The 25,081-nt window shown below is 40.1% G+C and overlaps 1 protein-coding gene across 4 annotated transcripts in view; it reads left to right on the top strand.

The window, feature by feature from the left end:
* The first annotated feature begins 17,101 nt into the window (after window positions 1–17,101).
* The window catches only part of LOC311053829 (neural cell adhesion molecule L1-like protein), an 86,018-nt gene continuing 78,038 nt past the window's right edge, over window positions 17,102–25,081 (top strand). For 2 of the 4 annotated variants that reach the window (XM_084069532.1, XM_084069531.1), the window contains exon 1: window positions 17,102–17,395. The gene's annotated coding sequence lies outside the window, so the exon portion shown is untranslated. The remainder of the gene's footprint in view (window positions 17,396–25,081) is intronic. The other 2 variants (XM_084069530.1, XM_084069526.1) reach the window with 1 other exon arrangement.

Raw genomic sequence — 25,081 nt, 5'->3', positions numbered from 1 at the left:
AAAAACGACCTTGATGACATGAAGTTGACGAAAACATAAAGTAAACAAACCACATAAGCTCTGGAAGTTATTTAACAACCAACTGGCTGCAGTCAGAAACTGAAAACCAGATTTACAAACATCAACATTAATTCGGACACTCTCATTACAGACTAGCTGGATGTGGTTAATCGCTTAAACATCTTCTTTATAGCCACAACATTGGTTAACAAACTGCCCTCACTCTGGGCTTTATGGTGTAAAGCACATCCAAGCATTCTACAAAAATCTGGGTATATGCAAAGACGTGTCGTGTTTAAAAAATTGAGCGCCCTGCAACAAAACAAGGCCACTGGTCATGACAATATCCCCTCCAAATTTCTCAGAGACTCAGCCGCCTCCATTGCTCCAATCATTGCCCACATAATAAACCTCTATATCAAACAGGGGCTTGTCCTCAAAGATTTCGAACTAGCGAGAGTAACCCTTCTGTACAAAAAATAAAGTAAATTAGACCCCGGCAACTACCCTATTTCTATTCTTAGTTCTATCTCGAAAGTTATGGAAAGAATAGTTTATGAACAGGTTGAAAAGTATCTTGCTGGGGAAAAAAACGAATGTACAAATTCCAATCTGGCTTCAGAACATCTAATTCCACTGACATACCCCCATAACCTAATGCCTACTCTATTTGAACGACCACATCAAACATGAGGTGGACACAGGCAAATACTGCGGCATGGTCATGCTGGTCCTCCAAAAGGCATTTGACACCGTAAATCAGTCTATATTGATTGATAAGCTAAAAGCAATCGGTTTTGATAGCACATCAGTGAACTGGATGCAATCCTATCTGGAGGGGAGAGAACAGGTGGTGGAGGTGAAGGGAACCCCCCTCCCAGTGAGCTGTGGCGTTCCACAAGAAAGCATACTAGGGCCTTTACTGTTCCTATTATATGTAAATGACCCCCTGAACTGTTTACTTGCATAGTATATTTGTCTGTCACTAAATGTTTCGATGAATTGAATACACAGGCCCCCAATGCAAACAATGACTAACAAAACATTGTTAGTCAATGACTGTCTGTCTGTCTGTCTGTCTGTGTACTGTATCTGGGCTCATTGTTTTCTGAATGTCCCCTTAATTGTAGACGATATGATGGTGTAGAAGACAGCTACAAAATCCTCATTTAAACATCAGTGAGTGAAATAGTTGCTATGCACCTCAGTGATGGGAAGTCCCTCCCCTGTCCAAAGTGCACCTCAGGACACTACACTAAACACTCACAGTACGTTTTAACAGCGGGCGACTCTCGGGCGATCGCCGGGCGACATCGTCCAAAAGATAAAGAAAATCCATCTTTCATTGCCCCCCCCGCGCACTTCGCCCTATCGCCAGTAGTTGCCGGCTCTCATAGACATATAATGCACTTCCGGAAAATACTATCCTGATCGCCCGCTGTTGAAACGCACCGTTAGGGGTCTTGCTGTCCCCAACAACCCATGCATCCAACACAAGTCCCTGAGCCGGTGCTATAGGCATATGCCTCCTTCTCTTATCCTAGCTTGGGGGCTCTGGTGTCCCAGGATGAAGAACATCCAGTGTGAACATCCAATCTCTCCTCTTCCACACTGCTAAGAAGGGGCCAGTAAGTTGCAGCCGCTCTCCATCTTGCGGCCCCCTTCCACCTGCACCCATGGTAGACCACATCAGTCAGCTTCCCCAGTTCAGTACATGGCCCAGTCCATTTCCTGAAGCTTCGGCCAGACAAAGTTTCAAAATGCTCTTAAAAGTGCCTGTTTTATCTATAAATGCCTACACTGACTGGTTCCCGCTCCTTTAAGGGAATTCATTCATAGAAAAAGAAACACTGGACATAGCACTAGGTCAGACACCAGAAGTGACTGTGAGGTCCACTGCAGACGGACCACATTTGGACAAAATGTCCTCTCCATTAAAGGATACTTAAATTGAAACTTTCTCACAATAAGGGAAAGCCCAACCCTCACAACTTTCAAAGGACAACTAAAACAATGGTTAAAAAATAACAGGACTTGTGACCACTTGTAAAATTTTATATAGGCTTTCTTAAATGTTTTATTTTATTTGTATATGCCGTTTTCTGATTGTAATTGAGTGTTTTGTTATCTTCTATTGTTATGTTTGTATGTTTTGGGGACTATGGATGGAAATGAGCTTACGCTAAATCTGGCATATTTACACTTAATGTGTATGCAATACATAAATCATGTAGTGTTCATTAATGTGCATTGTCCCATCCAAATAAACAAGTCAAGTAGAGTAAACCCTTTTCCATGATGATTGTGGACTTCTGTAAGCGACTGCAGAGGACACCCCATCACAACGATCAACAGGACACCAGTGTAGAGGGTGAGAAAGCACATAACTGAGGACTTTTCATGGACATTGCCCACGACTCTGTGGTAAAGAAGGATAGGCAGCCCCTTTACCACCTCCGACACTTGAGAAAATTCAAGGTCTCACAGAACGTCCTGAAATCCTTCTACTCAGCTACCACTCAGCATTCTGACAGGGGCCATCACCGACTGGTACAGGAATAGCTCCTCAGAGGACCAGCGGGCCCTGCAGAGGGTGGTGTGCTTGGCTGCATGAGCTCCCCTCCCTGCAGGTCGCATTCACTGTCAGGCGTTTGAGCAGAGCTAAAAGGTTACTGAAGAACAAGCACCTTGGACTGCTTGTGCCACTATGGTAAGGCAATCACCCGGAGCCAGCAAAGAACGGTGCTACAAAGTTGAAAAAAGTTTAAACTTTTCCACTACCAGACAAAGTGCCAGGCAACCAGAAGCGTGCTGTGGTCTGAAATGGGCATGGGCTATACACACAAATCTGACGTGGCTGTTTCAGACGTTTTGTACACAGACTGCACACCCATTTAGTGGAAAAACGGTTTGAGGAAAATTGCTACTGCTGCTAGTGGGAATTCAGCGTGAGCGTTTCTTCCCTCAGGCTATCAGGGCCATGAACAAGGACCTATAGCTGTCAGGGAAAATGTTCAACCTTCATCTCTTGCTCACAATTAAGAGCACAAAGAGCTTTTTATTCTTCTTTTTCTTTTTTGGGTCAAACCTGCACATACTGAACTTTGCACATTGTACATTGTACTAGTTTCAATGTACAGAATGTTATTTAGATAACATGTTGTTATGTTACACCAGCCTGTCACTGTCAGGATGTGGGGAGTGGTGGGGCAGAAGATATCTCTTTGTGGGTCACCGTGTTGAGCTGCAGAATGATGTATTATTATTGTACCAATTCTACTTTACTATAGGCTACAGCCCCTGGCTGTAAAGTGAAATTGACATGCGCGATAGGCAGGCCAAAACGGAGGTGACCATATAGGTGACCGCCCCCAATTGGTTTGTTGGCCACATCAAGTATTTATTTATTTTTATATAGAGGAACTATGGAAGTGACTTGAAGAGGCATACATTGGTTCATTACAGAGTGAGTGTGGGAAGGGAAGGGATTTTTATAAGCTCCCTCACAGCTCTGGTTCATAGTGAAAAGACAACTAGGACAGGACATTCCCAAGACAACACTATGCAGCCCATGACTGTAGGCTTGTCTCTCTGTGTCTCGATGCATAGACTCTATGCTGCAGCAAATCCCCACAGTGGCATTGCCCTCAGTACATCAACCCTTCTCCCCCTACCCCACCCCCCCCACCCCCCACACACACAACTATCCATCCAGCCATACACATGCACACAGGTCAATATCTATGTGGTACCCAGGTAAAACCCAGGTCTGTTACCATCAGTGCTGTAGTCCTTCAGTCTACCTAGCACCGCATTAATCCCACATTGATCATCCTCACTTCAGGCCCAGGATCTTTTAACATGGCTGGAGCGTCGTTAATAATGCTCCATACAGAAGCCATTTGACATTTCCTTTAATTATGCCCTTCATTTATTCATGCACTTGATCCCAGGAGCTTGTTGTGAAAAGCTGCCTTCAGGAATATTTTATTCCACCCCTTGGGGCCTACGGATTAACCATCTTAATAGCAAGCCCCGGAAGGTATTACATCCTCTGGTGTGTGTGTGTGTGTGTGTGTGTGTGTGTGTGTGTGTGTGTGTGTGTGTGTGTGTGTGTGTGTGTGTGTGTGTGTGTGTGTGTGACGCACGTGCGCGAGAGTGACTGCATTGGCATTGTGCCTTGTCTATATGTGTTAAGCTGTAGAAGCCATTAGGTCTTATTTCTCAAGAATTCGCAGGACTTACAGCATAGTGTATTATGAATTCTCCTGTATGACTGGCTTGTCTCATTCGAGAGATGCACAAAGAAAAGTGCAAATGGTTGCAAGATCTGCGCTTATCGCACAAAGCAGCGACCCTCATATTTAACCCAGTTTTAGAGGAAAACATCCCTGCTTAATTTGCTCACTCTGCATGTCGTTTCTAAGCCAGACAGCAAAACAGCACTTTTTACACAAAATATAAGAAATAACATCTGTGCACTCTTGAAGAGGGATTTGAGATCTTAATTATGATGATGCTTGATCATGGAATACAACTCAAAATCCTGGCTTCCCATCTCAAAGAATTTCTACAGGTTATGTGAAGAAAAATGCATCAATTCAAAGATTGGGATCAGGAAGCTTAGGTAAAAATGGGACACACACACACGCACACGCACACTAACACAGGTATGAGGACTAGGTAATTCATCATTTGTATAAATGGAAAGTCATTTGTCCATTTGACAATTTGTCAGAACTGGAGGAAGCAATATGTAGTCTACCATATTATTTCATAAAAAATTAAACATGAATTGCAGTGCACATGTAAAGCCACAACGTTTTCCTTCATTATAATCACATTCCACAAACACAATAAATCCCTGGCAATTTTTCCATAACCTTTTGCCCTGTTATATAATACACTGAAGCGCACCAACATGGTTTTTAATCTAAAAAGCTCCTGGTGTTGTTTGCAGTTTGCTCATTTAAGAATAATACAGAGAGTATACTCTTGGGGGTACGCGGGCTAACCCTCTCCTCTTCCTCGCTCTCTCTCTCTCTCTCTTTCTTCTGTTGTTTCTTGAGCCGAATTTATACTTGGTTGCATGTGGGTGTCACGCACTGAAAAGAACAGATCTACAAGCTCACAACCCATCACCCTGCAATGCACAGTGAGCTTGTAGATCTGCTATTTTAGGTGCACGACACCTGTGTGCAACCAAATATAACTCAGGCTTCAGTAGCTTTAGTTCATTAGCCAGACTGCTTTCAACATCTAGCATAGAAGACTAATGGGCCAGCATACCTTTTATTGCACACTGCAGCTCCATGGTTGTGGAGCTCCATTTGGAGGATGTAGAATTTACTCTCTTGCTGATAGCAAGTCCATGGTAGGGGCTAATGAATGTAGAGATCCAGTTTGAGATAAATCCTCCTGTAGGTCAATAAAAATTCACTTGGTGAAAAAAAAGGGAAGACCTGCAATTAGAAACCTGCTTGTGAGGGCTGGCCTGGGGCGAGTCCAGTAAATTCTGTAGAGAGATGTATTCAATCAAGCCTGGCAGCCCATGTGTCCTGGGACTGTCAGTCGAGAATTGATAACGTCCATTAACAGCGGTCTGTTGGTGCTGATAAATGTGTGATATCTATATACTGTATGTAAGAGAGGAAAATGCATGTGACAATAATGGTCTTTTAGGCAATCTCGCAAGCTTACAGATTCATTATGGTTGATAATATCCGCCTTCTTATCAATTTCATAATGTAATTCAAATGAGCTCAGTAAGCGTGTGATATTGGATAATCTCATACTGTGCCTTGCACAGGTTTAATTGTTTAAAACATTGGTTTCTTCATTTTTTTTATGTTCCACAATGTAAAATGGATTTTTATGCATATGCCCCTAAGATACACATGCATTTTAGTCTGCAGTGCACAATATTTCTGCAGATGTCAGAGCATCCCTGGAGCAATTAGGGTTTAGCGCCTTTTTTTCCCCTTCAGCTCAATCTCACAGGTGGAACACACTCTTACAGTATGTCATTGCCAGCGATTGAACCAAGAAACTTATAGCTAGTCTCCCTAGAGTAGAGGTATGAGAAACTCAAAAATGTATATTCATTTTCTCCATTTCATCCACTTCCTATCCTTTTAGAAAAGGTTCCTCACTCCTAAATCAAATAAGATTGTGTGTACCTTCTGCTGTTGTGGAGAAACAGTTGAGCAGAGAACAGGTGGCCGCGAGCACCACTGCCCACGTCCTCGTGCCAATCAGAACTGACATTTTCAACACCATTCTGTTGGCTGCTATAACTTCTGCTAATGGAGTTGCATAAAGCAATAATCAAATAATAGTCTCCATTTCAGCTATAAGGAGACAGAGGACGTCATTATTGGTGGGTAGAGGATATTGATAAATGTTATGTGGAACAACCCAATGTGGGTCATGGCTTTTGAGACAAACATTTTAATATTTAAACAACATTGGGGATTGGCAATTGCACTTTCAAATCAAAAGTCAGTGGGATATCATGTGGGACATTATTTGTCAGTACACACTAAAATCCTAAATGTTAATTTAACGCTCAGGGTTTTCCAGTGTATCAATCAGACGTAGAGAAAAACAATAATGATCACAGTGCAGAATGATGAGCCTGGAAGCAGACCTGAGAACTACTGTAGCACCCGTACAAACCTCTATATCATCTTTTCAGTCCACTTAGGTTCTTTCATGTATAGACAAATGCATATATACTGTATGTGTGTGTGTGTGTGTGTGTGTGTGTGTGTGTGTGTGTGTGTGTGTGTGTGTATATATATATATATATATATATATGTGTGTGTGTATTAGGGCTTTCACCAACAAGTCGACTAGTCGACTAGTCGACTAGTATAACCACTAGTCGACCTTGTTGGTACTAGTCGAATAGTTGAAAAAAAAAAAAAAAAAAAAAAATAATAATAATAATAATAATTAAATTTTTAATGCTATAGTAATGGCCCATCTTACTATTATTATTATCCTCCTGACTTTATTTTTTATCAAAAGGGGGTCAAAAGCATGCCCAATAAAAGCCTATTATTGGGCAATGGGGATCCTTGGAGACGCTGCTGTGGTGCTGTGCTGCTGTGCCAGAAGCGCTTCCCTTAAAACGCCATAAAAATAAGGGCAGGAGGATAATAATAATAGTAATATAGTAGTAGGATGGTATTAAAACAGTGCCACCCAAAAAAAAAAAAAAAAAAAAAAAAAAGTTTTTTTTTTTTTTTTTTTTTAATTTCGACTAGTCGACTAGTCGACTACCACTGGGTCAAATTAGTCGACCTGTAAAAATCTCTAGTCGTGAAAGCCCTAGTGTGTATACATATATATATGTGTATACATATATATATATATATATATATATATGTATATATATATATATGTATATATATATATATATATATATATATATGTATATATATATATATATATATATATATATATATATATATATATATATATATATATATATATGTATATATATGTATATGTATATATATATATATATATATATATATATATATGTATATATATATATATATATATATATATGTATATATATATATATATATATATATATATAAATAAATAAAAGTACTAATCACATTCTCAGCTAACAACCAATTATGTAGCTCATCCTAAGACAAGTGGACTATGTTCTGATATCTTATTGTAAAGTTCACGTTACCCAACCAGACATTCCTGGTGGTTAAGGTGCAATGCTTTTTCCATTTATTTAAGCTGTGATAAATATTTAAACTGCAAAAGTGTTGCAGAAGATGATACAAAAGTACCGTCTACTGAATATGCATTACCTATAAATATTTTAACTCTCATTTCACCAGTAGCCTTCCATTGGTTTGCCAAGTTTGTGTGTATGTGTGTGTGTGTGTGTGTGTGTGTGTGTGTGTGTGTGTGTGTGTGTGTGTGTGTGTGTGTGTGTGTGTGTGTGTTTGCTTGCCCCTGATGTTCAATTTAACAGCCCAGTATTAGGTACTCAGACATCTGCGATCAATAAAGCCAGTGTACAGCGAAGGTCAGCCTATACTTTATGTGGGATCGTGCACTTTTGCTCTGGTTCTAAAAAGCAGAATGAAAGAATAGTACATGATCTTATATTGGCTATATGACCATGTTATTTTCACATTTATCATTTCAGACTCCAGCACTTAGAGACATCTTCAATATCTGCCCATGATACCGCTAATATCTCTCATGATCAGATGGAAATATCTGTGCCAAATTTATTATGTTTGGATTTTCTTTGTTTTCCTCAACAGTGAACAGAAATGAACATAATCCTGCCTTTATTACCAAATTTCAATAGAAATGCACAACGTGCAATCATGTGATGGGACAATAAAATTGAATCTGAATCTGGTTGAATAGACTCCATTAACTCATTTGGTAGAAAAGGCATATTTGAACCCAGAAGTATACAACCTCTGGAAGTACCCCTCCAATTGTATTCACCAGGTTGTTTAACTGAATGCTGCCTTGGTCCTTTAGTATCCATCTTTAAATGAAATGTTTACCTCTTCCATGAGAATATTATGCAGTCTGGGTTTGTGTTTACTTTCATTTTGACAGCATTAGAGTCCTATTCTTGAGGGCACCATGTGGCATTATGGAACAAACAATGAGAATATCATCCAAGTTGGTTCTTTGCCATAGTTTTCTTCTCCAAAGAAACACATTCTGCAAAAACACACAATTCATGGATATACCTGTATGTTTGATATAAGGGTTTTCACATATTCTTCTCAAAAAGCTCAGTGAAAAAAAGATCTATCCCGCTATCTCGCTTGATATTGTGTTGTCTGCAAAGTGCAGACAATTGTATAGATTATCAATAGTCTTGTCCTAATGATTGTTTTCACTTTCCAGTTGTCAATGAGATCCCATAGCTCTTTGCATATATTAAAAGCTGCGGTTAACTTATGTTCAGCACAGAGTGGTTTGCAAGCAGATGTTGGCTTGGTGAATCTATAGGAATATTGGATCAAATTAGCCAGCAGACAACCAACAAGCAGTAGGCCTAAGTAGCAACACGCTCAGCAAAATACATTGCTAAATGCAATCATGCAAGGCTCCCAAAAATAGCTTGAACCAAATGGATACTCTGCATTTCTCTAAAGATGATTTGCACAGTTTTTTTGTGGACAAATAATGCAGGGATAATGTGCAAAAAAACAGGCTTTTCTCATTAAGGTCACCAAGGTCTGTGGCAGACCTCCGATTCCATGAATGATGATTAGCTAGTTAAGGGCTAGCACATCTGTTTCCCAACGCCTCTGTGACTAGCCTAGCATTTGTGGTGTGGAAATCATGAATTATTCACTGTTTTTAATTAACATAAAGTGTGCCGTATTGGTGGACTCGACATGCTGACTTTTGATTGCACATGAAACAGAAAATACATACAGAAGATACAACTTTGCTGGTACACTGCAGAGAAGCTTTATTGGATGCTGGGATGTTAGCTTCCCTGCAAGTAAAGAGTAGTGATTGTAAAACTCATTTTCATTTTAAGAGAATACTTAGACATTTAGAGCATTAACCATAACAATGCACATAGTAAGATATATGAGTACTCTAGTTCAGCCTTCACTTTGAACCTAGTGTTGATAGGCCATTAGGCAAAGCTGGATGATGATATTTCAAACCAACAATTCAAGCAGTCTGCAATGGGAATATCTTGTAATTAAAAGTGAATGAAAGCTTATAATTTTTAACATAACTCTGAAATGTAAAGAGCACATGAAAGCAATTCCAGCTGATGCAGACACACCTTCACAGCCTGAGTGTCACATTGGTCAGCTATCACGTTTAATTTGCTTCACCAGCACAAAGATTTCCATTTGCTTTTCAGTGGTTTTCTGTATCACTGTGGAGCAAAAGATGTCAAGACTCACACAAACTCATGCATATGCAGGCAGAAAGTATATGTGGACTCAGATTCTGTGTGCATGCAGATATGCACGAGCGCGCAAACACACGTGCACGCACGCACGCACGCACGCACGCACGCACACACACACACACACACACACACACACACACACACACACACACACACACACACACACACACACACACACACACAATGGGGCTGTATACGTTCCAAAAATCCCAGCCACACACACACACACACACACACACACACACGCACGCACACGCACGCACGCACGCACGCACGCACGCACGCACGCACGCACGCACGCACGCACACGCACGCACGCACGCACGCACGCACACGCACTCATGCATATGTACACACACATGCAGGAGTCAGACAGAACACAGATGTATTCTGAAACTGGTTGTGTATTAAGGACATTTAACATTTTGAACTTTGTAATTTTTCCCTTGGGCACTGCAAGTCTTGTGAGACGCTTGTAATACCGTTAAGTGGTGATGATGTAACCATCTGTACTACACTGCAACTGTGATATTACACACACTATGCACTCACACATTCACACCCCATAGGTCTTGAGAGACGAAATCAAGACCACTAGCTTTGATTGCTCTCATCGGTCAAGGTTTACTCCCAATCCATCTCCATTTACTGCCAATAGTAATGTTGACATCTCTCTTGGGCAGCAGATATGAGATAATCAATAGTTCCTGGCCATATGGGGGGTTTCACAGTCAAAGAGTAATGTATTTATGTGATACCCTCCCATCATCGAAAAAACAACCTACACATAGATCCACCTGTCCTCCTTGCATATGAGGCAGTGATACTGTATTCTCCAAGGATTTCATCTGAAGGAAGGGAAGTACTTTGGACAGGATTGACTCCTTTCGTCCCTCCTCCATTTCTCATTCCGTCGCTCTTTTACGGCTCTGGCACTTAAAGGTAGACCTGGTCAAATCAAACATTGCAAGGCAACACCTGGGTACTTCAATTATTCTGCCTGGAAGGGAGATATTGGAGATTTGACAAAGGGAATGGATGCAGGGAAAGAGCTCCGACAGGATCAGGTCAATGTGTCAACACCCTCGGCTTCAATACCAAGAAACTCATAATTGGATGAACCCGTACAAGCAAGCAATGGCTCATTGTGGAGCTAGGATTAATATTAACAGTCCCCAAAATAGCCCCTGCATGCACTGACACAGAGTACACAATGTGTGGCACTGCTGTCCCAACTCTCAGACAAAAACAAGGCATTGATATCTCCTAATTAATATTGCTTGTTTGGCTTTATTAAAGATCCGTCCGATAACTTTATAATCTACATCCTATGTTGTAATATTCAGATTTTACATGGGAACCACTGAAATTATCACATTTTGCATTTCAGCGATAAAATCTAGTCTTATTATCACCCTTTCAAATTCCTGTAGTATTTCCTGAAGAAGGTTATTAAGGAACTAAACTAAATTATTTTTAATAATCTGGATGACCAGTATACAGTATTTTGGCCTTGCAGGATGCAAATGATAATGTCAGCTGAAAGACGGGATGGGATGGTAGGTACTGCATTTATAATGTTTAAATGATATAATGCAATTCTTCAGTATACCTTATATATTTTGCTCTCTGTTGCTTTTTGAGAAAATGACATAAAATGTATTGAGGTCTGTAACACATCCAGACCTTATTAAAAACATAAAACATGAATTGTGCTGATTTCCATGAGCTAAGGCATGGGCTAAAGGCCCTTTCTTTGCACATTCAAACTGATGTTCTTAGGAGATATCTTCAGGGACATTTCTAGTGCGAGTAGGGCACAGAATAATTTGCAGTGAAACGACATTATGCAGGGAAGCACCATCTAGTGGTAATATTTCAAATGAGTTGTCCAATTAGACCACTTGTGAATGTTACATAATGTAAACAAAAAACAGTAACTCATCAGCTTGGAAAAGAAAACACACACATCCTAATTCAAAAACGTTTCATCAAAGAAGTCAAATAGATTTTGGTGTAATGCTTTTATAACTGAGTAGAATTAAAAGACAATGCTCGTGGCAGACATAGTCAGTCTATAGATATTAACAAAGTGAATGAATGCTAAATTAAACTGAAAACCTTTAGAACTAGTAAAGCATCCCATAGACTAGAGACCTGGATTCTCTGAGGGGTCGCTAAGGATCCAGAGGCACACATTTCTCAAGACCTCCTCCTATACAACCCTGTCAAATGTCCAAGCTTTTCTGGGAACATGACTAATGATCTATCTCTAATAATCACAGACTGAGTCAAAATCAGGGTTCGGGTGTGCGGCAGATAAGGCAGGGATTTAGAGTAATTATTTTTCTTTTGTAATGAATCAGTTGGTACGCTGTTTACTTGCAAACCTTGTTTAAAAAAGTAACTCAATATACTGTAGAAGTCAAAGGAATAGTAAATCATGATTTAATTTAATTACTCTCTTTCTCAAACCTTGAGTATTATGCAAGAGCAGGCAATCAAGCAATGAACACGGTAGTTTATGTCGTTCTGTAGGTTTACGCCGAGCTCTAGTCTTCTAGGGATGTCACTAGGGGGCATAGTTATACCACTGGAGAACTGGCCTCTGCAGCCTTGTGGAAAACGGGTAATAATGCATGCTTACATTACCATGGCAACCATATATTCTATCTATACTCTCTCCTTGTGCCAATAGGAAACCCTCCATTGTAGCTATGGGACAGGGCAGAGGTCAAATTAAAACCTCTATGACTTGCACTGTTCATGTCACCGAAGAAATTGCAAGAAAGTATTTGGCTCAACACTTCAATTGAGTTTTCCATTTGGATTAAACAGACATTTTCCATACCACAATCTTCTTCTATCAACAAGGTATTTGTCACCTGACCCCATCTATTGCTTGTGATCCTGAAGTGTTTCATTCCACACAGAAAAACATAACCCAAGGTCAAGATTACAGGTCACTGCAGAGCTATGCCTTGTAAAGGGTGACAATGAGCTTTCTCCTCGTAGAGTTCCAACCTGTCTCAGAGTGAATGGTTTTTGGTTCATTGTTCACTGCTGGTTCTTGAGATGCTGCTTACCATGTGTATCCAGCCTACTAAATGACTTGCCATTTTTTTTCTTATAATCTAATGTGAGTCCTGAGAACAAGGAAGGCATTCCAATTTGAGTGTGCAAAACATTGCGTTTATAATACTTAAGTGTTGACTGAGTAGCATTGCTTGTAGACATACTTTACTTGCCAGCCATGTGTCCTTGGTACGTTTACAAATAGTGCCATATGAAATGCAAAACAAGTGCTCACACATCTGAGATATTTTTCAGACATAGAAATGGTGCATTGAAGTTCATGATATACCATAAATGTTTGAATATACAGAAGTGAGAGAACATTGTCATACAGTAGGAGTGACTTTATTTTTTGGAGATTTTGGGGCTTTTATGCCTTTACTTGAACTTCTACTCTGCACTGTTGTGAATTATATCCTCATCCTAAGGTAAGTTGGGTGAATAAAATATTGGATTTAATATTTTTTTATTTAACCTTTATTTAACCAGTAAAACACATTGAGACAGAGTCTCTTTTACAAGTGGGAACTGGCCAAGGGGCAGATTAAAAATTTCACATCTCTGCAAAAACAAACATACAAATCAGTACAACAATAATATTAATACATCCATGACTCCCAGGAACCTTAAAAACAAATCTCCTAGTGAAACTAATTAATTACTCAGCTCAACCAAGTCGGTTAACCTACCAGCCAGTTAATCCAAAATTACTACATGTAGCAATTCATAGAATTTTACCCACATGTACAATGACATAGTGTTTCTTTTTTTTTTTTTTTTTTTTTTTTTAGACATCCAAACAATTACAGGAATGAGCAAGTTTCTCAACAATGAAACTTTTAAACATTCGCAAAGAGATAAGTGTGGAAAGTTTGAAACTCTTTTGGAGGTCATTCCAAGCCCATGGACCATAAAAAGCAAGGCATTTTTTGCCCACCTCAGATGAGAAAGTCGGTACTACACAACGTATCCATGCATTAGATCTAAGATTGAGGCCATTCTTTACCACCTCGAATTTTGAGGAGATATAAGAGGGGAGAATTCCACCCAAGATTGCCTTATAGATGAAAGTGTACCAATGCTGCTGCCTACGGGCACCTAAGGAGAACCAGCCGACTGCTGCATACAGAGTACAATGATGTGTCCTAAAGGGTAAGTGAGTTACAAATCTCAGTGCCGAATGGTACAAAGGATCCAAAAAGGCCAATGTAGTAGGACAAGCAAACCTATAGATGGCATCACCATAATCTAGCTGGGACAAGAACAGACCGGCAACCAGTTTTTGGCGAGCAGCTCGGGCAAAGCATGCCTTCAATCTATAGAAGAAACCTATAGTAAATTTCAATTTCTTGCTCAGAGCATCTACATGCAAGCAGGTAATACCTCTCTAGTCCAGATTACACACAACCCCAAATCCAGTATATCATTTTTTCCATTTACCTTATTCATGAAAAACACGAGGGGGGATATAATCTGTACTAGACCAACTCTAAATCCAGTACATTATTCATTCCAGTTACCTTATTTATGTACAAGGGGGGTATAGTCTGTACTAGAAAGGTATAAATTCAGTAGGCTATATTATTCACCCGAATTACCTTATCTATGAAAAACACAAGGGGGTATAGTTTGTGCTAGAGGGGTATAATTTGGGCTAGCCTCCCGGAGTATAAACTGGACTATAGCCCAGAATATACCCTGGGGTATGTAACAGGCTAGCCCACTTTAACAATGGGTATAATTTGGCTGGGGCCTGGGGTATACTTTGGGCTGTTACACCTGGCCGAGCTCATAGTCAAATACGGCAGCTCTCTGCCTGAATTTGCCCACCCAGATGGTACCGATATGTTACATTTTGGGCCATGGCCCAAGGACTTACTCCTTTTCTTATTACTTCCTTATTGTTGCATATTATGTCTATTTTGGTGCTACAATGTCTGAAGAACCAGAAATAAATCCTTTTACTCTTATGTACTGGTAGGCTACGCAACATGAACAATAAAGAAACCTGCGAGAATAACCCCTCTGTACAAAAAAAGGAATTGCAGGTCGAAATAGCCCTCAGGCTGCCTCAGCACTGAGCTCAGCAATATCTGCACTTGGCTTTCTGATAACAAACTGTCATTACAACTGGGAAAAACAGAATCCAACAAAAATACAACCTTTTTTTGGGTCCAATTCCAACCTCAGTAGATTACTGAGCCGGTGAAAAATTGGCATCAAAAGTGATCACAAAAGTCAACCAAAGAGCGAGATTTTTAGGCAGGATCTCCTCGTGCACAGGAGTGCACTGAGGACTCTTGCCGGAGCCCTCATCCAGTGTAATTTTGACTATTGCTTGCTCCACATGTTCTTCTGCTAAATGCCTAAATTGCAAATGCATTAACACCCCCAAGTCACAACAAACAAAACTACAGACCTTTCAAAACAAACTGTTAAGTAAGACTACACCCCTCCTCCACCCCAGGGCCAGGAGGACTCACCTACTGTATAACCACAACTCTCAAAATGTAATTGGACTATAAATTGATCACCAGCAAGCTTGTCCCAAGAAATGCAAACAACGCACTCCATCAGCATGCCCATATATGGGGATATACTGATGACATCATGGATTTCCATATATACTGTAGGCATAAAAGGGACAAGGACTGACAGATACAGATATATAGGCATGAAAGGGAAACAGGTAGACAGACAGAAACAGTCACAGGGTACAGCAAGTACTCTGACAAAGCCCCAAACACTATGACTCAGGCATATTGGTTAGATCGGCAGTGCCACGTAGGTGTGAGGGCAGCGTAGTGGCCGAACCTCTATATATGGTGTCCAGTGTTCTCAAGGGCCCAACTGTCCGGCTAGTTTATTGGAGTATTAGATTGAAGCTTACTAGCCTACAACAGTGGTTCTCAACCTTTTCTGGCTGGACCCCACAAAATAATCATATTTGAACTGGGGACCACTCAAAATAATCATATACCCCCCCCCCCCCAACACTTGGAATTATAGGAGTTGAGGCATTACATTTAGTTTAACTCAGTTCCCACAGAAAAATATTGTGAAAATAGCAGATCTACAAGCTCACAAGCCTCAAAACGCTGCAGTAATGGTCTTTTTTCTTTTCTTTCTTTAAAAAAAAAAGTATTAAAAAGGTCTTTAAAGTCGTTAAATTGTCACTTCACTGTCATCTGGGGACCCCCCCAAAAAAATCTCTTGGGGGCCCCCTGGGGGTCCCAACCCACAGGTTGAGAACCACTACGCACGCTCACATGCGCACACACGAATGCAAAGAGAAGGGAAATAATGAAGATTTTAGCACTGAAGAGTAGCCTATTGTATTGGCTGTAGTGGACCGAAATCAATCAATGTTGACTAATTTATATTATCCTTTAAATGATGAATCTATGTCATAGCTGAATGAACACGGTCCCACTGAACAATTAGAATCCTCTTCAAGTTCAAAGTCGTTGCACTCAGTGGTGGAATAAGTAGGCCTACTCAGATATTTTACTCAGCCTAAAAGTAGCAGTACCACAATGTAAAAATACTAGAGTAAAAGTAAAAGGCCTGAATGTGTTCAAAAATGTTACTTGAGTAAAAGTACAAAAGTATTGGCATCAATTCAAAATATAGGCTACTTAAAGTACCATAAGTAAAAGTAGGCTACTAAAATGTTAAACATAGCAGATCTACAAGCTCACAATGCATCACGATGCAATGCGTTGTGAGCTTGTAGATCGGCTATTTTCCAATAGCCATGTGTAAAATAGGGCTAAAGTGGTTAATGTGTGTTTTATAAATATAGCTGCAAAGTAACATAGTGAAAGTACAATATTTGCCTCTGAGGTGTAGTGGATAGAAGTAGAAGTATTACAAATTGGAAATACTCCAATAAAGTAAAAAAAAAAAAAAACTCAAAATTGTACTTAGGTACAGTACTTGAGTAAATGTACTTAGTTACTTTACACCTACGTTACGTTGCACTTGGTTTGACCTCTGTTGACAGCTTCTAAATACAGGGACGAACGGCACGACGAACCCTCCCGAGACTTGACTTGCCACAGTTGTTGACACGCACTATTTGCTGTCAGTCAAAGTTTCAGGCATTTCTGCAGAGGCGCCGAGACACATGCCAGAGACTCTGTTTAGTCACTGTACAACTTTATCAATGAGACATATAATTATATAGGGCCTATGGTAAATTTATGACGCATTACAAATAAATAGTTTGCTTTGTGCTATTGTCTGTAGGATCTGTGCAACAATAACTTCAATTCAAGTTCCTGTTCCACACGGCGAACATCATGAGAAAAGACAACTTGCATTTTCATGAGACTTTGTATGCCAACGGCTCTAACTAACATCTGATGGGTAAGATGTTCTACTTTATATTTTATTTTCTCATGAGCAATTTAATGTGTTTTAGAAGCAGAACAAATACAGAAAAAACGATACCTTTTATATTTTCCAGGCTGCGCGACATGTTGGGACCTCATAGAAACTTAGATAAATCCAGCGCAGTCGGATGCAAACACAGCTGTAGGCTATTATTAGCCTATGTGAGGTGTTTTTCTTCATCAGTGGTGGAACAAAAATACTCAATGTCTTTACTTAAGTAAAAGTATCAATCCTGCAATGAAGAAATAAATAGTAAAGTAATAGTACCTACATTTGGAAATATTCCAGTAAAGTGAAAATACCTCAAAATTGTACTCAAGTACATTAGGCTACTTGAGTAAAGGTATACTTAGTTGCCTAGTGAGGTGTTTTTAATGAAAATGTAGATTGGGGCAATTTGCTACTGAAGCTAGTTGCAGCGTTAACTTTTGATGCAAGCATGCTTCCAGTTTATCTAATTTTCCACTAGAGATTTAGGTTTACAATGTTGATTAATGGTAACCGGAAGACTCGCCCCAAAACACACTCGCCCAAACTTTTTTCGTGGATAAGGTAAGAAATAACTTCATGGTTAGGCATCGTTTTACTGAGGTTAAGTTTAGGAATAAGGTTAGGTTTAAGCATAGTTTACTGGGGTTACGTTTAGGAATAGCAGGTGGCGACCGTTCCGAGGTCGCCGGATTTGCATTGGGGCGACTGTGTTTTGGGGCGAGCGTTTTGGTATTCGACTTAATTTGTAGAGATTCGCCCCTCCTGTGCTGACTCAAAGTAGGTTGTCGTTTGCAACACACCCACTCTTTTGGCACCCAGTAGCCTAATGGTATATTTACGTGTACATCACGCCAATAGAATTTGGACCCAACTCAGAGATTTCATCTTCATAATTATTTAATAGGCCTATTAAAATCATTAATAGTTAATTAGATTTTTATTAGGTGTATTTCAGTGTATTATATAGTATAGGCCTTAATTCCCTATGCGGCCCATGCAGCCATTTGTCAATCCAATTATTCTGGCTTTGATCTTTTAAATGATGAGAGGCTGAGCCATTGTGCCATGTAATTAAAACAAATTCCTTATTCTCCCCCACATCTAAATGCCAATACAGTATATCAATGCTGTATGTTAAATCAATCTACTTAAAATTAAAATGCAAAATTGTTGAGCCTTTGAAAGGTCTACTATGAAAATGAACAAGGCTAGGTGAAACCTAGATATGGCTGGACAATGAATCTGCATTGTGCAAAATTGTTGGCAATTTGCTTGAGGCATTGTTGTTATCGTTTGTGGTTATAATGGGAATTCCTGGATATGAAATCTACACACTAGAAACGGTGTTTGAATAGTTACCTTGTTGGGCTAACTGGCCAACCAGCGATGTAACTTCATCATGAGAGAGTGAGTGACTGACTCAAATGCTTTTTTCTTGGAGACTAGTAGGCCTACCTTGCTGGATAAGAAATGTACATACATTGCCAGCATAGGCAGTGGAGTGTCATTCCCATATTGCCCTTAATGATATATACTTAATACTTAATAATCATGTGCTTGTTCCCACAGTAGATGAATGAAACGGTTACTGTACTTAAGGCTCATGCAAGAGGTGTCTATAAGCATTTGGGAATGATAAAATATGTATTTGGGACAAACAGATTGACTATCCATCTGTAGACATCTGGCAGACCGGCTAATTTAACTCTGCTCTGACACTTGTCATTCACACTCATGAGGCGGGAGGACATCACAGGTCATTTGACATGATAAGGAGATGTGAGATTGATGCTACAAAATATACCTGCATTTTAAATCGGCAGCTATTTCCACAGGATGTCAAAATGGTAAATACTAGTAAATTACTGGCTTTACTTGCGAGTGGGAAAGGGGTTTCTGTCAGGCAGTCAAGTCTGTCAGTCAAGAATCAGGAAGGTTTTATTTGTCACTAATGTATACAAGTACAAGCAGCGTAATGTTGTCGGGTCAGTCAAAAACATGCTCTTCTATAGGGCACGCCTGCTGCGTCCAGCCAAAAAGTGTGAGATCTCTCTCTCTCTCTCTCTCTCTCTCTCTCTCTCTCTCTCTCTCTCTCTCTCTCTCTCTCTCTCTCTCTCTCTCTCTCTCTCTCTCTCTCTCTCTCTCTCTCTCTCTCTCTCTCTCTCTCTCTCTCTCTCTCTCTCTCTCTCTCTCTCTCTCTGAGAGGGAATGGGGTGTTGCTGGTTGAGTAGCCCAGAGCAATTGGCTACGGTTGGTTCTTTATTCTAGCCTCTGCAGTGCTATAACAAGGAAAGAGGTCGAACCTCTTTCATTGTATAACTCAGCTTGACTGAGATGTAGTAACTGGTGAATCCAGGGATATTCACTCCCCGTTGTGATGTTTCAGCCAAATACTCATTAAGCATTCATTGACAGCACCACAACTTCCTACGTGGAATAGAAAAGGTTTGTCTTTGCTCCCAAATTTTTAAATACCTCCATTTGTGTGTACATTTTGGTGTGCTTCCTCAAAGTTATCTCCCATTCATAATTAGTTTGGAAATAATACACAGCAAAATCTAGAGACTCTAGAGTGTGAATGTGAGCGTGCAACAATCACGTAAATCGTGATAAGCTGGGATCAGCTCTTGATTTAGTCTTGAAAATGTTGGACCAGCAGACTGACCGATTGACCGACTGAGTGGCTTTTACTAGCTCAGTGGTCACAGCTAAAAATGGACTGTCACTTATAAAGCACTCCAGATTTTACTGTGGATGAATGAACACATTAACTTGTGCTTTTACACCATTGCACCATTTACCCATTTAATCTCACCGATGATTGGTGCATCTGTGCCAGCATGAGCACACACGACTCCACCCCCAAAATACTAACACAGCAACACATTAACTGTAACTCACACCATACGCACAAACATTAACTGTAACACACAACATATTTCTCTTTTTTCCCCCTCCCTTTAAAATATAGTGCTGCTCATTTAGATGAGAGCACTCTCTTCACATCATGAATTTAACTTTTCACACCCACTGCTCACTGGCATTTTAGTTTATTACAGGTTTATTACAGATAAACACTGAATGCCAGATGGTGAGTGGTTTGTCTGAGTACAGCTCTTATGAAAAGAGCCTGAATGCAACCCATTAGTGGGATTCACCGTTGAAATGTCATAATGCCATTGCTTTGACACCGGTGGCGTGAGATGCACTTTTCAAGGAAAATGACTCCCTAGTCAGATGAGAGACTATATTATACATAAAACTGTATAAAGAGAAAATATTCCGCAATCCCCACCTCTTTTGTCAAAGTAGTGTAATAAAATGCCATCGTCCATGGGGCAGGTATTACCAGATTATTTGTTACCACATGCCAAGTATTCTGTCTCCACCCATCACTCTCCCGGAGAGTTACCCCTGTAATTGTCTAATTAGAGCTTGGTGTAAGGGTTTTGCTGCGCTCACCCTTAAATGCTTGGCAAAGCCATAATCAGGTGTATGTGCATTTCAGCAACTTACATTTAAGACCCCTTTTCAGTGCTTATTGGAATTATAATCCACACCACTTGCAAAGTCATTAAAATAGCAGAATGAGGCTACAGGCCTGAAAAAAAATTAAACGTACTCAAATCAGCACGTTTCAACACAATTGAAATTATGGTGGATATGATCGCAACTAAAACTTTTCAAATTACTGTACTAAGGTGATACCAGGACTCAAAGATAATATCAATAACAGTTGCCTTTAATGCATGGGCAGCAGTGACCTATTAAATATACACACAATAAGTCAATTAGTGAAGACAATTCCTCTGACTTTTATATAATCGCATCTATTTCCTGACATATAAGGGACAGGTCGATTTTTAAAGAAGGGTACCCCTGGAGAAAATGCATGTGCCCTAATCTAAAATGCCATGACCCTCTCTTTGACTAAAAAAAAAAATCAATGACCCTCCCCAAGTGATTAAAAAAAAGATTAACCCTCCCCGCCTATAGGAGTGTCACGATATATTGTCCCACGATATAGCCTATCGTGGTATAAAAATGTGACAATACATGAGAAAAGAACATTAATAATGTATCATATCGATATCATTTTGCCCAACATCATGTATGTATCGTGAAACCCTCCCCATCAAATACAACAACATGACATTTAAAACTGATAATATGTCAGATGTTTTGCTTTCCACATTGATTAGAACATTAGTCAGTCTTGCTAAATGCACAGTGTAGTGTCTGTAGTGGTAGCAGAATGGACAGTGTTCTCAGCTTATGTGCAACAACCTATGTGGGAAATCCATTGAATCCTGGTCAGATTGAAGAAAGTTGAATATTTGGTAGTCAGTAGTTTACAACTTTTGTCACTCTGCCCTTTTAATTATTAACTACATTGACTACACTGTTGCCTACATCATGGGTTTTCAACTGGTGGTCCTTGGACCACTGGTGGTCCGTGAAGGTATTCCATGTGGTCCCTGACCATGCATTTAGTAATGTAGGAAAGTGAAGATTTGTATTATATTTTATTTTATCGACCGTTAGTTGAGAAACAGTATGATGTATGATGACGCATCAATGTTGTCAGTTACTTGGAAGTCGGATGTCAAGAACTTCCACAGAAATGGGAGTTAGAATTTCAAGGGAAACTGAACCTGTTTACCTGGTTGAGTCATCATTAGTAGGAAATGTGCCCATATCAATCGGCATGTGCTTGCTCATACATATGTTGCAATGAATCAGTGAGTTTAATATGGAAGGTTAAGAGAACAGAATAAGGGCAACCATGGGAAAGGAATGCATCAGTGGTTCTCAAACTTCTTTATGAGCTCTGGACCACTAGCATATCTCCGTTAAATAATGACTGTTAAGGGCTTCATTTAATTCACCTCAAATTAATAAATTGAATTAAGGTCTTAACAGCCATTATTTAATGTCAAGCTTTTCCCCCCACACCACGCTCATATCCCCCCTCCCAATACAACAGTGGTCCCCAGGTTGATTCTCAGTCAGGGTGGTGGTCCCTGGTTCATAATCAGTTGAAAACCCATGGCCTACATGTAACAAATTAGGCTATCGATTATGGCCTGATGATTCTGGTTTTACTTGTGGAGCTAGGCTGGCATCTATACATAACTGTCCATATAGATCCAAATTAATCACATGCACAGAATGACTTCAAATTATTATGAATATCCAGTTATAAATTGGTCATTGTAACCTACCTAGTGTATGTAATTCTATGAGCAACAAAAACACACTTAAAAGAGGATATCTCTGTGTTGGAAATTGGGATAATGCATCTCTCCAATATACCTAACCCCTGTTGAAGTGTTGCTTAATTGTTCAACCACCATCGTTAAGATGCTGAATAGATTTGACTGGGTCGTTCACACTCACAGTGCGTTGATGGCTTGACTATAACAATAGTCTGGTTGTCCTGTTAGGGCAACCACACTAATAACAATACAACAATAACAATATGCGTTTATTTCACAAAACACAATTGTGTAACGAGGTAGCAGACTGCAGTCACAAGAGCTCCGGCACAGAAGCATTTCCCTTCACCAAGTGACATAAAGGGTGTTTTTCAAAATAAGAAGAGCATGCTGTATAACCCTAGCCTGGGATCCAGCCTGCTCGCTACATTCTGTGCGGGGGGGGGGGGGGTTCTCACTTCTCTTCACAGTCTGGAAAGCCTCCTATCTCCGTGCCCACACGAGAGAAGCCCGCGGCTTCTGATTTGTCTCTTCCTGACTTGCCTACATAATGGAAATACAAGTCAAATAGGATCTGAGTGAGACTGAGTAGCGAAGTGAGAAAAAAGAAAACGTAGCGAATCAGGATTCCAGGTTAGTATAACCCACTCAGTTGTCAAAAGATCAAAGATACAAAACTCACTTTATCATAATGTAATTGTACCGTTACCATTTTATCCTTCCCGACACCGATTCTAATACCCATAACTTGCGTATCGGTCGATACAGAGTACCGATCGAATAACGAATACAAATAAAAATCTAGGACAGTGGTTCTCAAAGTGGGGTCCATGGACTTTCAGGGTTCCTTGAGGGGGTTCCAAATGGACCCTTACAGGTATGTAACTCTGAGAGTGTACACATGGAACCAAATTGGCCGATAGGGGCCAGTCGGTTCCATTTGTACGGAATTCACCAATCAGGATGGGATATGAATTATCAGACAGATCTGTGTCACATAACCACACTCATGGTGGCGCTATAGCAGGACAATGGGAAAGGGTGTAATTTCTTACTCAGTTTCATGGCAATCGGACGCTGCATTTATGATTTGAGGTATTTTGATCAAAATGAGCCACTCCTGCAAACTTTAGATGCCAATCTTAGCTAATCAGGATGGAATATGAAAAATAGAGATGTGTACTGATTTGCGTGATGTTTGGACAAAATCTATTGGAGTAATATCAGTAAAAACAGTATGTTAACCACATTAACCCTGGTGTCCACATTTGTCAAATTTGTCAAAATTATTATTATTATGAATTCAAAAATATTACATTATTTGAATCACAACCTGAAGTTGTACGTGCTGCACAATGCTGAATCCCCCAGAGTCGAGAAATGTGGTTATTAATCTGTTGGGTGAACAAAAGTGAATAAAAATACTATTCACAAATAGTAAAAAATGCCTCCTCTAGTACGTATGGACTCGCCAACCGCTTCTTTTCCCATGGCAGTGAGATGTTGCACCAGGAGATTGGAGGTTCACGCTATATTCCCCAGTTCCCCTCCCTGCTGAACAGGCGATCTGACCAACCAGGAGTTACTGGTACAGCGACAAGGATACAATCCCCTGCTGGTTTCCCAGCCGCAAACATTGCTAATTGTGTTTGTTTGCCTCTATACCACCTGGATGCCCTGTACATGTCTAACTATGACTTTGACATATTGTAGTTATCTTTTTCTTTCACTGTTGAGGAAAGCTCAAAGTGCAACCATTACCAGCAATGACTTCTCTCTCTACCCTCCGTATTGTTGTGCGTTTGATAGACACTTGAACTTGAATGCTGGATGATGCAAAGCTAGATGAAACTGTGTATCATTGGTGCCATCAAGTTAACCCCTCATATGTTTAATTGAATTAGGCACATAACACATACACTAGGCTTAGCAGCCCCACAAAAGGCCCTCTCTTTATCTGACTGACAGAAACTACCTTGGCATACTAGACTTACACAGGCTGCTAGCCTATATTTCACTGATCTGGACCTTTGTAGGCCTGGCATTCAGTTAGACATCTTAAGATCTGTAAGTACACACTGTATACACACATCTTTTACATAAATGATAAACTGATTAAATGTATTCAACAACTTGAAATTCAAGGCCATAAATAATGTCCAGGCAATACATAACTAATCACTCATTGAGAGAATTTGAAATTGTGCCAAACGTGTAGCGACACAGAAGTTAGTGAATGCATTTTGCTGCTGTCAGCACCTGAACCGTTCCACTGTTACCCACCAGGAACAGCCAGTACAGTACCTAACAGCCTTACTGTTGTTTGGGGGGAGGTGACTATGACCACTGTTGTGTGATGGGTGGGGTTATGAGCTAAGGTTCTTTTTGTTTATTCAGGTGCACAGATTTTGTCTATTCCGGGCTAGTGGTGGACAGGCACAGAGTCTCA

The sequence above is a fragment of the Gymnoscopelus microlampas genome, assembly GCF_963454915.1.
Source record: "Gymnoscopelus microlampas genome assembly, chromosome: 10".
Classification (NCBI taxonomy): Eukaryota; Metazoa; Chordata; class Actinopteri; order Myctophiformes; family Myctophidae; genus Gymnoscopelus; species Gymnoscopelus microlampas.
The sequence above is the reverse complement of the archived record's forward strand: the minus strand, read 5'-3'. Positions and strand labels throughout refer to the sequence as shown.